The 11,791-nt window shown below is 40.4% G+C and overlaps 3 non-coding genes across 3 annotated transcripts in view; all 3 read right to left on the reverse strand.

The window, feature by feature from the left end:
* Positions 1–2,023, reverse strand: part of LOC133320703 (large subunit ribosomal RNA) — a 4,020-nt gene extending 1,997 nt beyond the window's left edge. The window contains exon 1 of the ribosomal RNA XR_009753904.1: positions 1–2,023. This exon is cut by the window's left edge and continues 1,997 nt beyond it. This is a non-coding gene — a ribosomal RNA (large subunit ribosomal RNA).
* A 1,522-nt stretch (positions 2,024–3,545) lies between these two features.
* Positions 3,546–3,702, reverse strand: LOC133320679 (5.8S ribosomal RNA). Its single transcript, XR_009753880.1, has one exon. It is a non-coding gene; the product is annotated as a 5.8S ribosomal RNA (ribosomal RNA).
* Positions 3,703–4,976: 1,274 nt separating this feature from the next.
* LOC133320690 (small subunit ribosomal RNA) lies at positions 4,977–6,878 on the reverse strand. Its single transcript, XR_009753891.1, has one exon. It is a non-coding gene; the product is annotated as a small subunit ribosomal RNA (ribosomal RNA).
* Between the last annotated feature and the right edge of the window lie 4,913 nt (positions 6,879–11,791).

Genomic DNA, 11,791 nt, shown 5'->3' on the forward strand with positions numbered 1-11,791 from the left:
GATTCCCTTTCGCTCAAAGGGCGTTATTTCTCTTTTGTGTTTCGAAAACTACTACAAACAATAATTTTTTTCAAGATTATTGTTGGTTCATTATCAAAAGTACATTAAAAAAAACACGCCACATCGACATAAGATCTCTCCTTGAGCTTAGGATCGACTGACTCGCGAGCAACTACTGTTCACGCGAAACCCTTCTCCACGTCAGTCCTCCAGGGCCTCGCTGGAGTATTTGCTACTACCACCAAGATCTGCACCGACGGAGGCTCCAAGCGGGCTCACGCCCAGACCCTTCTGCGCTCTCCGCCGCGCACGTCCTACTCGTTACGGCTTAATGACGCAAACGTACAACGTCGCACGTGCCGGTAACGGTAGTGTATAGGCAAAACGCTTCAGCGCCATCCATTTTCAGGGCTGGTTGCTTCGGCAGGTGAGTCGTTGCACACTCCTTAGCGGATTCCGACTTCCATGGCCACCGTCCTGCTGTCATGAGCGACCAACGCCTTTCATGGTGTCCCATGAGCGTTTTTTAGGCGCCTTAACACTACGTTTGGTTCATCCCACAGCGCCAGTTCTGCTTACCAAAATTGGCCCACTTGGCACCGTCATCAGATCTCCGACTTCATCGTTCGAGTAAGTCGGAGTTCTCACCCATTTAAAGTTTGAGAATAGGTTGAGGTCGTTTCGGCCCCAATGCCTCTAATCATTCGCTTTACCGGATGGGACTGTTAATTATCGACGCCAGCTATCCTGAGGGAAACTTCGGACGGAACCAGCTACTAGATGGTTCGATTAGTCTTTCGCCCCTATACCCAGTTCCGACGATCGATTTGCACGTCAGAATCGCTACGGTCCTCCATCAGGGTTTCCCCTGACTTCGACCTGACCAGGCATAGTTCACCATCTTTCGGGTCCCAGCATCTGTGCTCAGAGCGCGCCTGCATTCACGGATTGGAAACGAGACGCCTCGGGAGTGCGAGAGATCGATCAAGACCGACGCTCCATCCTCCCTGAGCGAACGGCAAGCGTTCACCTTCACTTTCGTTACGCCTTTCAGTTTTGTGTTATAAAAACAACTCAATGACTCGCACACATGCTAGACTCCTTGGTCCGTGTTTCAAGACGGGTCCTGCGAGTGCCCGAAAATGAATCATCGCAGACGGATACGCGCACAGTCCGAGACAGCACGGCGGCGACAGACAGCAGCACCGCGCCCCTATCCGCACTCGGGCAGGACAGAGACTGTATGCGGCGCACGCTTGCGTCGGGCCGGACGCGTTTTGAGACGCGTGCGCGATTCGTATATTGTACGATTTTGTACTACCGTCCGACAGCCGGCAGGCCACCGTCACGGTCCAGCCGCCACGCGTGAACGCGACGATTGGACTCCCGAACGGCGCTTATGCCGACATCGAACGGGTCGCGATGTATTACTAAGAGAGAAGTGCACGCCTTCGGCGAACGTCGACGGACGCGACCCGTGTCATGCCGTACGCCACTTGCGTGACGCAAGCACGACATCGAGGCGCGACGCCCGTACGCCGCCGAGCGACGATGAATCTCTCCGTTCGTTCATTCGAGTTTCGCAGGTTTACCCCTGAACGGTTTCACGTACTCTTGAACTCTCTCTTCAAAGTTCTTTTCAACTTTCCCTCACGGTACTTGTTCGCTATCGGTCTCGCGGTAATATTTAGCCTTAGATGGAGTTTACCACCCACTTAGGGCTGCACTCTCAAGCAACCCGACTCTGAGGAGTGTCCCTCTCGCCGTCTCGCTCCGTCGCTACGGGCCTGGCACCCTCTACGGGAAAACGGCCCCGTTCAAGACGAACTTGGACAGGAGCGGCGACGACGAGAAAGCGGAACCTCCCGAACACCACATCTCCCGCGATCGTTACAACCGCGGGATTCAGTGCTGGGCTGTTTCCTGTTCGCTCGCCGCTACTAAGGAAATCCTAGTTAGTTTCTTTTCCTCCGCTTACTAATATGCTTAAATTCGGCGGGTGATCCTCCCTGATCTGAGGCCAACGATAAAAAAACGAGGCAGACGCGATATCCGTCAGCGCTACGACGCCACAAAACTAAAACACGAATCTTACATACATATAATATAATGTGCGATATGATCACACACACACACCGAGTACGTTTATACATACACACACACGCACACGCAGTGTGGTAGTCTGCACGATTCACGTACTCGTGTCTGCGCGAATTATACACACACAATATATGATTGTGATAGTGTTTCGGTTTCATAAACGGCGTCGATGCACTCTTCGGACGTCGTGTCCGCCTACTTTTTTTTGCACACAACACATACATTGAATAACTATATATTTGAAACACTCAAATTCGATTTTCATCGTTTTATTACATATCACACATATATACGAAGGCGCGATATTGCGTTGTTTTCGTTCGATGTCCACGTCCACGATATATATAAATATTAATATAACACAGACCTTAACGACACAATAGAAACGCACAACGATCGGACACAGAAAACATAAAACGCTCATACATCGACAAAAAAAATATCTTGAAATCAGAGACGTAGATGTGTAAGTGCATAATAACGACGACGACGTAATCGCATACGAAAGAGCATCGGATACCTTCTCTTACCCTCTCACATCACCGTATCGCTTCACAATTATCATAATCATAAAGCAACGGATCAACGATGGGAGCAAGGATCACGCTCTCTGCAGCAAAACATCGCGCGTATCACACACACACAAACACATACAAAGATTCATATTTTTTTGTGCGGGTGTCGTGCGTTTCCGTCTTCACATATTATATATGCTCAGACGCTAGATGCGATCTCGTGTCACTTGTTTGATCGAGGCGTAACTAAGTATCGTTGGTGTATTATATATATATACATACCATATACACAGACAACAACACTCACGCGACTTCGATGTGATATATTCACACAATGAAAAAAATGTTTCATAGTCTTCATATACGTGTGTGTATATATATTTTCTCATATAATATTTAAACGGACAAACGAACTTGCAAACAATCAATAATTCAATTTAAATCTCTCACTATGATGGGTCACAACAGCAACAACGACGACTACGACAACGACGACGACGACGACGACTACGACGAGTGCGACAACTCCGATTCGTATAATGACACATAATAAGATATCATAGTCTTTTCTGTGTACTACGAGAGGGAGGCGTTCGCGCTCACGCGCGTGCGGTACGACGTCGTGTTTGTGCGTGTGTCGTGTTCTCGTGCTGTTTGTGTCTCGTCAGAAAGAGAACAATAAAAAGAATAAAAAGATCATTAGCAGTCGTCGGAACCGTCATATGTTCGCACAGTCGACAACAACAAAACTACGATACACATAATTCGAACTGAACAAACACATACACACACACACTACGAACACACAACGACACTTCCGTGGCGTATATGTGCGAGTCTGTGCGCGATGGATGTAATTCTTTCTGTGTTCGCGTGCGTTATGAGGTGTCATACCGTGATGGAACAGTGTGGTGTATTATTTTATACAGCCGGCCCTCAGACAGGAGTGGTCCTGGATATTTCTCCACGGACCGCAATGTGCGTTCGAAATGTCGATGTTCAAATGTGTCCTGCAGTTCACACTATGACGCGCAGTTAACTGCGTTCTTCATCGACCCGCGAGCCAAGTGATCCACCGTTCAGGGTAGTGATTTTTATAAATATATCATGTGTACGGCGACGCTCACCATTTAAATTTTCTTTTTTTTTTAAAAAAAAAAAAAAAACAAAGAGGGCAATCGTGCGCATATAGGGGGTGTTGCCATTTATATAACGCTGCAATACGCCTCATATTGCCTACGGACGCGATCAAATCTACTTATACATACATACATATTTCACATTGACATGTGATATGTTGATATATAATATAGAAAGACGCGAACGACATGACAAACGAAACGTATCACACCACGTTCTCTCCAAGTGGACTAACCGACCCACCGGATTTACCCGTGTGGTTAACGTACGGTAAACAACTAATCCACCGGACCGCATAAAAAACTCAAGAGTGTCCCTAACGAATTAACGAAATGACAAGATAATGATAGTAGCGCTATATACCACAGCATGTTATCTTCAACGCCCAGATTATACGTTCACTCTAATCGCCCTTGATCCAACCAAGTAAACAGAACTCGGACTAGACTTATTAAGGTCTTGAGTAGTCGTCAAGAGACTCGCGGCGCGGATTCTTACCGGTCTATGTCAAATGAGATCTACCAGAGTTAAGAAACATAGGATGAATCAATGATATCTAGTATATCGCTTTCGAGTTACAACGTTATCTGGTTTTAACATATACGTATATATACATCAAGAGTATATAAATTGTATGCTCATACAGTGCATATGTGCGTATCGGATAAGGAAGGGACGCTAATGAATCCGTTTATCCGTCAAATCGTTTTAAATTTCGTATCTTTTCCTCCTCTCCTTCATCATCATCATCATCATAATATTATTTCGATCTCCTTGGAGATTTATTTATTTTTTAGATGTGGCCCCTTCACATCTTATATATCTCTCTTTCATTTATTTATTTATTTATTTATTTATTTATTTTTAACATCACAAACAACAACAACGACAACACGCTAGGCGTAATCGAGTGTATGTTTTTGTGTGTCTCTTTTTATTTTGATGTCCCGCCCCTGACATCTTTTATATTTTTATTCATTCAAAAACATCATAACACGCTTGTGTAGAGTTGTTTTTATATTTATTTATTTATTTATTTTCCTTTCATTTATATATTATTTTGAGATATATTTAATTTCTATTGAGATGCCGCCCCTTTCATCTCTTTTTTTTTTTAATTTGCATCATATATTTTTATATATGTGTCTCTCTTTTTACTTGGATATATAATATTATCATAATCATCCTGATATCGCTTTGATATCGGATGTTATATAACGTTAATGATCCTTCCGCAGGTTCCCCTACGGAAACCTTGTTACGACTTTTACTTCCTCTAAATGATCAAGTTTGGTCAACTTCCCAGCAACGCCGACGGCCGTGAAGCCACCGCGTGTCGGTCCGAAGACCTCACTAAATCATTCAATCGGTAGTAGCGACGGGCGGTGTGTACAAAGGGCAGGGACGTAATCAACGCGAGCTTATGACTCGCGCTTACTAGGAATTCCTCGTTTATGGGGGATAATTGCAAACCCCAATCCCCAGCACGAAGGAGTTTCAACGGGTTGCCCGGGCCTCTAGGCCAGGGAGAACATGCTGATTCCTTCAGTGTAGCGCGCGTGCGGCCCAGGACATCTAAGGGCATCACAGACCTGTTATTGCTCAATCTCGTGCGGCTCGAAGCCGCCGGTCCCTCTAAGAAGAATTTTAATACGCCGTCAGTGAGTTGAACGACCGAAATCGCTCACACCTAAATGACGACGCCTATTTAGCAGGCTAGAGTCTCGTTCGTTACCGGAATTAACCAGACAAATCGCTCCACCAACTAAGAACGGCCATGCACCACCACCCACCGAATCAAGAAAGAGCTATTAATCTGTCAATCCTTCCGGTGTCCGGGCCTGGTGAGATTTCCCGTGTTGAGTCAAATTAAGCCGCAGGCTCCACTCCTGGTGGTGCCCTTCCGTCAATTCCTTTAAGTTTCAGCTTTGCAACCATACTCCCCCCGAGTCCAAAATCTTTGGTTTCCCGGAAGCTGCCCGCCGAGCCATTGTAATAACGTCGGCGGATCGCTAGATGACATATTTACGGTTAGAACTAGGGCGGTATCTAATCGCCTTCGAACCTCTAACTTTCGTTCTTGATTGATGAAAACACCTTTGGCAAATGCTTTCGCTGATGTTCGTCTTGCGACGATCCAAGAATTTCACCTCTAACGTCGCAATACGAATGCCCCCAGTTATCCCTATTAATCATTACCTCGGAGTTCTGAAAACCAACAAAATAGAACCGAGATCATATTCTATTATTCCATGCACGAAATATTCAAGCGGCGTTTTGAGCCCGCTTTGAGCACTCTAATTTGTTCAAAGTAAAATTGTCGGCCCATCTCGACACTCACTGAAGAGCACCGCGATAGGATTTTGATATTGAACCGGCGTTTTACCGCCGGCTCACCGACGATATGCTCCGCAGACGTGTCAGTATCACCGCGGATGCGGTGCACCGACAGCGCGGCGCACAAATGCAACTACGAGCTTTTTAACCGCAACAATTTTAGTATACGCTATTGGAGCTGGAATTACCGCGGCTGCTGGCACCAGACTTGCCCTCCAATTGTTCCTCGTTAAAATATTTAAAGTGTACTCATTCCGATTACGAGGCCTCGTAAGAGTCCCGTATCGTTATTTTTCGTCACTACCTCCCCGTGCCGGGAGTGGGTAATTTGCGCGCCTGCTGCCTTCCTTGGATGTGGTAGCCGTTTCTCAGGCTCCCTCTCCGGAATCGAACCCTGATTCCCCGTTACCCGTGACAACCATGGTAGTCGCAGAAACTACCATCGAAAGTTGATAAGGCAGACATTTGAAAGATGCGTCGCCGGTACTTGACCATGCGATCGGCAAAAGTTATCCAGATTCATCAAAATTAACGACTTCGGACGCGAGGCCCTCCGTCGATTGGTTTTGATCTAATAAAAGCACTCATCCCATCACTGGTCAGAGTTCTGATTGCATGTATTAGCTCTAGAATTACCACAGTTATCCAAGTAACTGAGTAAGATCTAAGGAACCAAAACTGATATATTGAGCCATTCGCGGTATCGCCTTAATACGGCTTGCACTGAGACATGCATGGCTTAATCTTTGAGACAAGCATATAACTACTGGCAGGATCAACCAGGGAGCTAGCTAATTTTAGTTAACTCTCAATCGAGAGCGCATCGTACGCGTTCGCTCTTATATTGTGATATAGGAAGCGAGGGCACGTAACGGTGGCCTGATTATTATTTTGTTTTTATTTATTTATTCATTTTTGTATATTTTCTTTGAAATATACACACACACATTTTATATCATACTCCTCCTCCTCTCTTTCTTAATTCATATTTTATATATATTATATATATATTTATTATGAAAACATTTTGAACGCATCAAAAAGTTTCATATTGTTGATCGTTACTTTTATAACGAGATCGTACACCTTTAATATCGGTTAACATTGTCATATATGCGTTAACAAATACGACACGTCAAACATCGGTATCATCGCACGGTGTTAGAGAGATCTAGTACCAATAGATTCTATTTCGGGCGGATTATCTACTAAGGGATTGTCTCCGGCGGTCACACTTACGCGCAACACGACGGAAGCAAATTTTGTACAATACGACCCCGTTAGAACGATCACGCTTCATACTAACCATTATAAAACGTTGTGTGAAACACATCGTGATATGTATAGCTAAGTACTACGCGACGACCGTCGGCGGTCAACACAGAGAAGTTTTTGTCGAAGGAAGAAGGTTATTAGGAGGATTTCTCGAAGCGTACTTTTTCATCATTCAAACGTACGTACACGTACGTACAATTATTTCATTCGAAATAATTTTTAAATTAAAAAAAAAAAAATTTTTTTTTTTTTTTTGTCTCTTATTTATATTATCAACATCAAAATATGATGAGATACTTTCATTTTTCATTATTATATCAACATCAAAGATATGACGAGATATTTTTCATTTTTCATTATCATCATTCACATACATATTTTATCAACATCAAAGAAATGATGAGATATTTTTTCATTTTTCATTATTATATTATCAACATCGAATATACGATGTGATAATATTTTTATATCAACATCTATTGCACGATGTGATATTTTCATATAACCAACTCCCTTCGACGCCTATCAACCTACAGTACGCAACGTGACGACGCGGACCCACCACACGCGCCGCCACCTCCTATATATGCGAGGGCCAGAATTGACATTCGGTAAATCTGGGACCGGTTCGTGTATTACAAAAATTTTAAAAGTTCGTATTTTATACATTTCTAATATATAAATGGCATTATATGTTCAATTAAAATACTATAAATAATAAAATATAAAGAACATGTGAAATAAAAAAGTTTTTTTTTAATTTTTACATTTTATAATGGCTATGTATGAAACATTAGGGACTTAGTCGTTTTTCGATCGACTTCACATATGATATGAAAAATATTTGTTCGAAATGAAAGTTCCGCTTACGAATAAGTTTCATATTGATTGTATACGTGGATGATATGCTGTTGGTGTGATCGATTTCTTCGAAATACGGAAATTATTAAAGATTTTTGTGTAACACCCTCCCGGTTCGTGTAATGACTGGACTTAGAAATTTTTCCAAGTGTATGATATAAAAATATTATTTCACATCTATATCGATGCCATTGGTATTTATAATTTTAATATGGATGTCGTATATCGTCAATATAAATATGATATAGTCGATAGTGTCGTCTGAATGATGATATTATAATATTATGTTTGGTACGTATCGTGTCGCCGGAGCGTCTGGGACTTAGTCGTTTTTCGATCGACTTCACATATGATATGAAAATATTTGTTCGAAATGAAAGTTCCGCTTACGAATAAGTTTCATATTGATTGTATACATGGATGATATGCTGTTGGTGTGATCGATTTCTTCGAAATACGGAAATTATTAAAGATTTTTGTGTAACACCCTCCCGGTTCGTGTAATGACTGGACTTAGAAATTTTTCCAAGTGTATGATATAAAAAAATTATTTCACATCTATAACGATGCCATTGGTATTTATAATTTTAATATGGATGTCGTATATCGTCAATATAATATGATATAGTCGATAGGGTCGTCTGAATGATGATATTATAATATTATGTTTGGTACGTATCGTGTCGGCGGAGCGTCTGGGACTTAGTCGTTTTTCGATCGACTTCACATATGATATGAAAATATTTGTTCGAAATGAAAGTTCCGCTTACGAATAAGTTTCATATTGATTGTATACGTGGATGATATGCTGTTGGTGTGATCGATTTCTTCGAAATACGGAAATTATTAAAGATTTTTGTGTAACACCCTCCCGGTTCGTGTAATGACTGGACTTAGAAATTTTTCCAAGTGTATGATATAAAAAATTATTTCACATCTATAACGATGCCATTGGTATTTATAATTTTATATGGATGTCGTATATCGTCAATATAAATATGATATAGTCGATAGGGTCATCTGAATGATGATATTATAATATTATGTTTGGTACGTATCGTGTCGGCGGAGCGTCTGGGACTTAGTCGTTTTTCGATCGACTTCACATATGATATGAAAAATATTTGTTCGAAATGAAAGTTCCGCTTACGAATAAGTTTCATATTGATTGTATACATGGATGATATGCTGTTGGTGTGATCGATTTCTTCGAAATACGGAAATTATTAAAGATTTTTGTGTAACACCCTCCCGGTTCGTGTAATGACTGGACTTAGAAATTTTTCCAAGTGTATGATATAAAATATTATTTCACATCTATAACGATGCCATTGGTATTTATAATTTTATATGGATGTCGTATATCGTCAATATGAATATGATATAGTCGATAGGGTCGTCTGAATGATGATATTATAATATTATGTTTGGTACGTATCGTGTCGCCGGAGCGTCTGGGACTTAGTCGTTTTTCGATCGACTTCACATATGATATGAAAAATATTTGTTCGAAATGAAAGTTCCGCTTACGAATAAGTTTCATATTGATTGTATACATGGATGATATGCTGTTGGTGTGATCGATTTCTTCGAAATACGGAAATTATTAAAGATTTTTGTGTAACACCCTCCCGGTTCGTGTAATGACTGGACTTAGAAATTTTTCCAAGTGTATGATATAAAAATATTATTTCACATCTATAACGATGCCATTGGTATTTATAATTTTTATATGGATGTCGTATATCGTCAATATAATATGATATAGTCGATAGGGTCGTCTGAATGATGATATTATAATATTATGTTTGGTACGTATCGTGTCGCCGGAGCGTCTGGGACTTAGTCGTTTTTCGATCGACTTCACATATGATATGAAAAATATTTGTTCGAAATGAAAGTTCCGCTTACGAATAAGTTTCATATTGATTGTATACGTGGATGATATGCTGTTGGTGTGATCGATTTCTTCGAAATACGGAAATTATTAAAGATTTTTGTGTAACACCCTCCCGGTTCGTGTAATGACTGGACTTAGAAATTTTTCCAAGTGTATGATATAAAAATATTATTTCACATCTATAACGATGCCATTGGTATTTATAATTTTTATATGGATGTCGTATATCGTCAATATAAATATGATATAGTCGATAGGGTCGTCTGAATGATGATATTATAATATTATGTTTGGTACGTATCGTGTCGCCGGAGCGTCTGGACTTAGTCGTTTTTCGATCGACTTCACATATGATATGAAAAATTTTGTTCGAAATGAAAGTTCCGCTTACGAATAAATTTCATATTGATTGTATACATGGATGATATGCTGTTGGTGTGATCGATTTCTTCGAAATACGGAAATTATTAAAGATTTTTGTGTAACACCCTCCCGGTTCGTGTAATGACTGGACTTAGAAATTTTTCCAAGTGTATGATATAAAATATTATTTCACATCTATAACGATGCCATTGGTATTTATAATTTTATATGGATGTCGTATATCGTCAATATAAATATGATATAGTCGATAGGGTCATCTGAATGATGATATTATAATATTATGTTTGGTTCGTATCGTGTCGGCGGAGCGTCTGGGACTTAGTCGTTTTTCGATCGACTTCACATATGATATGAAAAATATTTGTTCGAAATGAAAGTTCCGCTTACGAATAAGTTTCATATTGATTGTATACGTGGATGATATGCTGTTGGTGTGATCGATTTCTTCGAAATACGGAAATTATTAAAGATTTTTGTGTAACACCCTCCCGTTCGTGTAATGACTGGACTTAGAAATTTTCCAAGTGTATGATATAAAAATATTATTTCACATCTATAACGATGCCATTGGTATTTATAATTTTTATATGGATGTCGTATATCGTCAATATAAATATGATATAGTCGATAGGGTCGTCTGAATGATGATATTATAATATTATGTTTGGTACGTATCGTGTCGCCGGAGCGTCTGGACTTAGTCGTTTTTTCGATCGACTTCACATATGATATGAAAAATATTTGTTCGAAATGAAAGTTCCGCTTACGAATAAGTTTCATATTGATTGTATACATGGATGATATGCTGTTGGTGTGATCGATTTCTTCGAAATACGGAAATTATTAAAGATTTTTGTGTAACACCCTCCCGGTTCGTGTAATGACTGGACTTAGAAATTTTCCAAGTGTATGATATAAAAAATTTTTCACATCTATAACGATGCCATTGGTATTTATAATTTTTATATGGATGTCGTATATCGTCATATAATATGATATAGTCGATAGGGTCGTCTGAATGATGATATTATAATATTATGTTTGGTACGTATCGTGTCGCCGGAGCGTCTGGGACTTAGTCGTTTTTTCGATCGACTTCACATATGATATGAAAAATATTTGTTCGAAATGAAAGTTCCGCTTACGAATAAGTTTCATATTGATTGTATACATGGATGATATGCTGTTGGTGATCGATTTCTTCGAAATACGGAAATTATTAAAGATTTTTGTGTAACACCCTCCCGGTTCGTGTAATGACTGGACTTAGAAATTTTTC

The sequence above is a fragment of the Danaus plexippus genome, unplaced genomic scaffold (assembly GCF_018135715.1).
Source record: "Danaus plexippus unplaced genomic scaffold, MEX_DaPlex mxdp_48, whole genome shotgun sequence".
Classification (NCBI taxonomy): Eukaryota; Metazoa; Arthropoda; class Insecta; order Lepidoptera; family Nymphalidae; genus Danaus; species Danaus plexippus.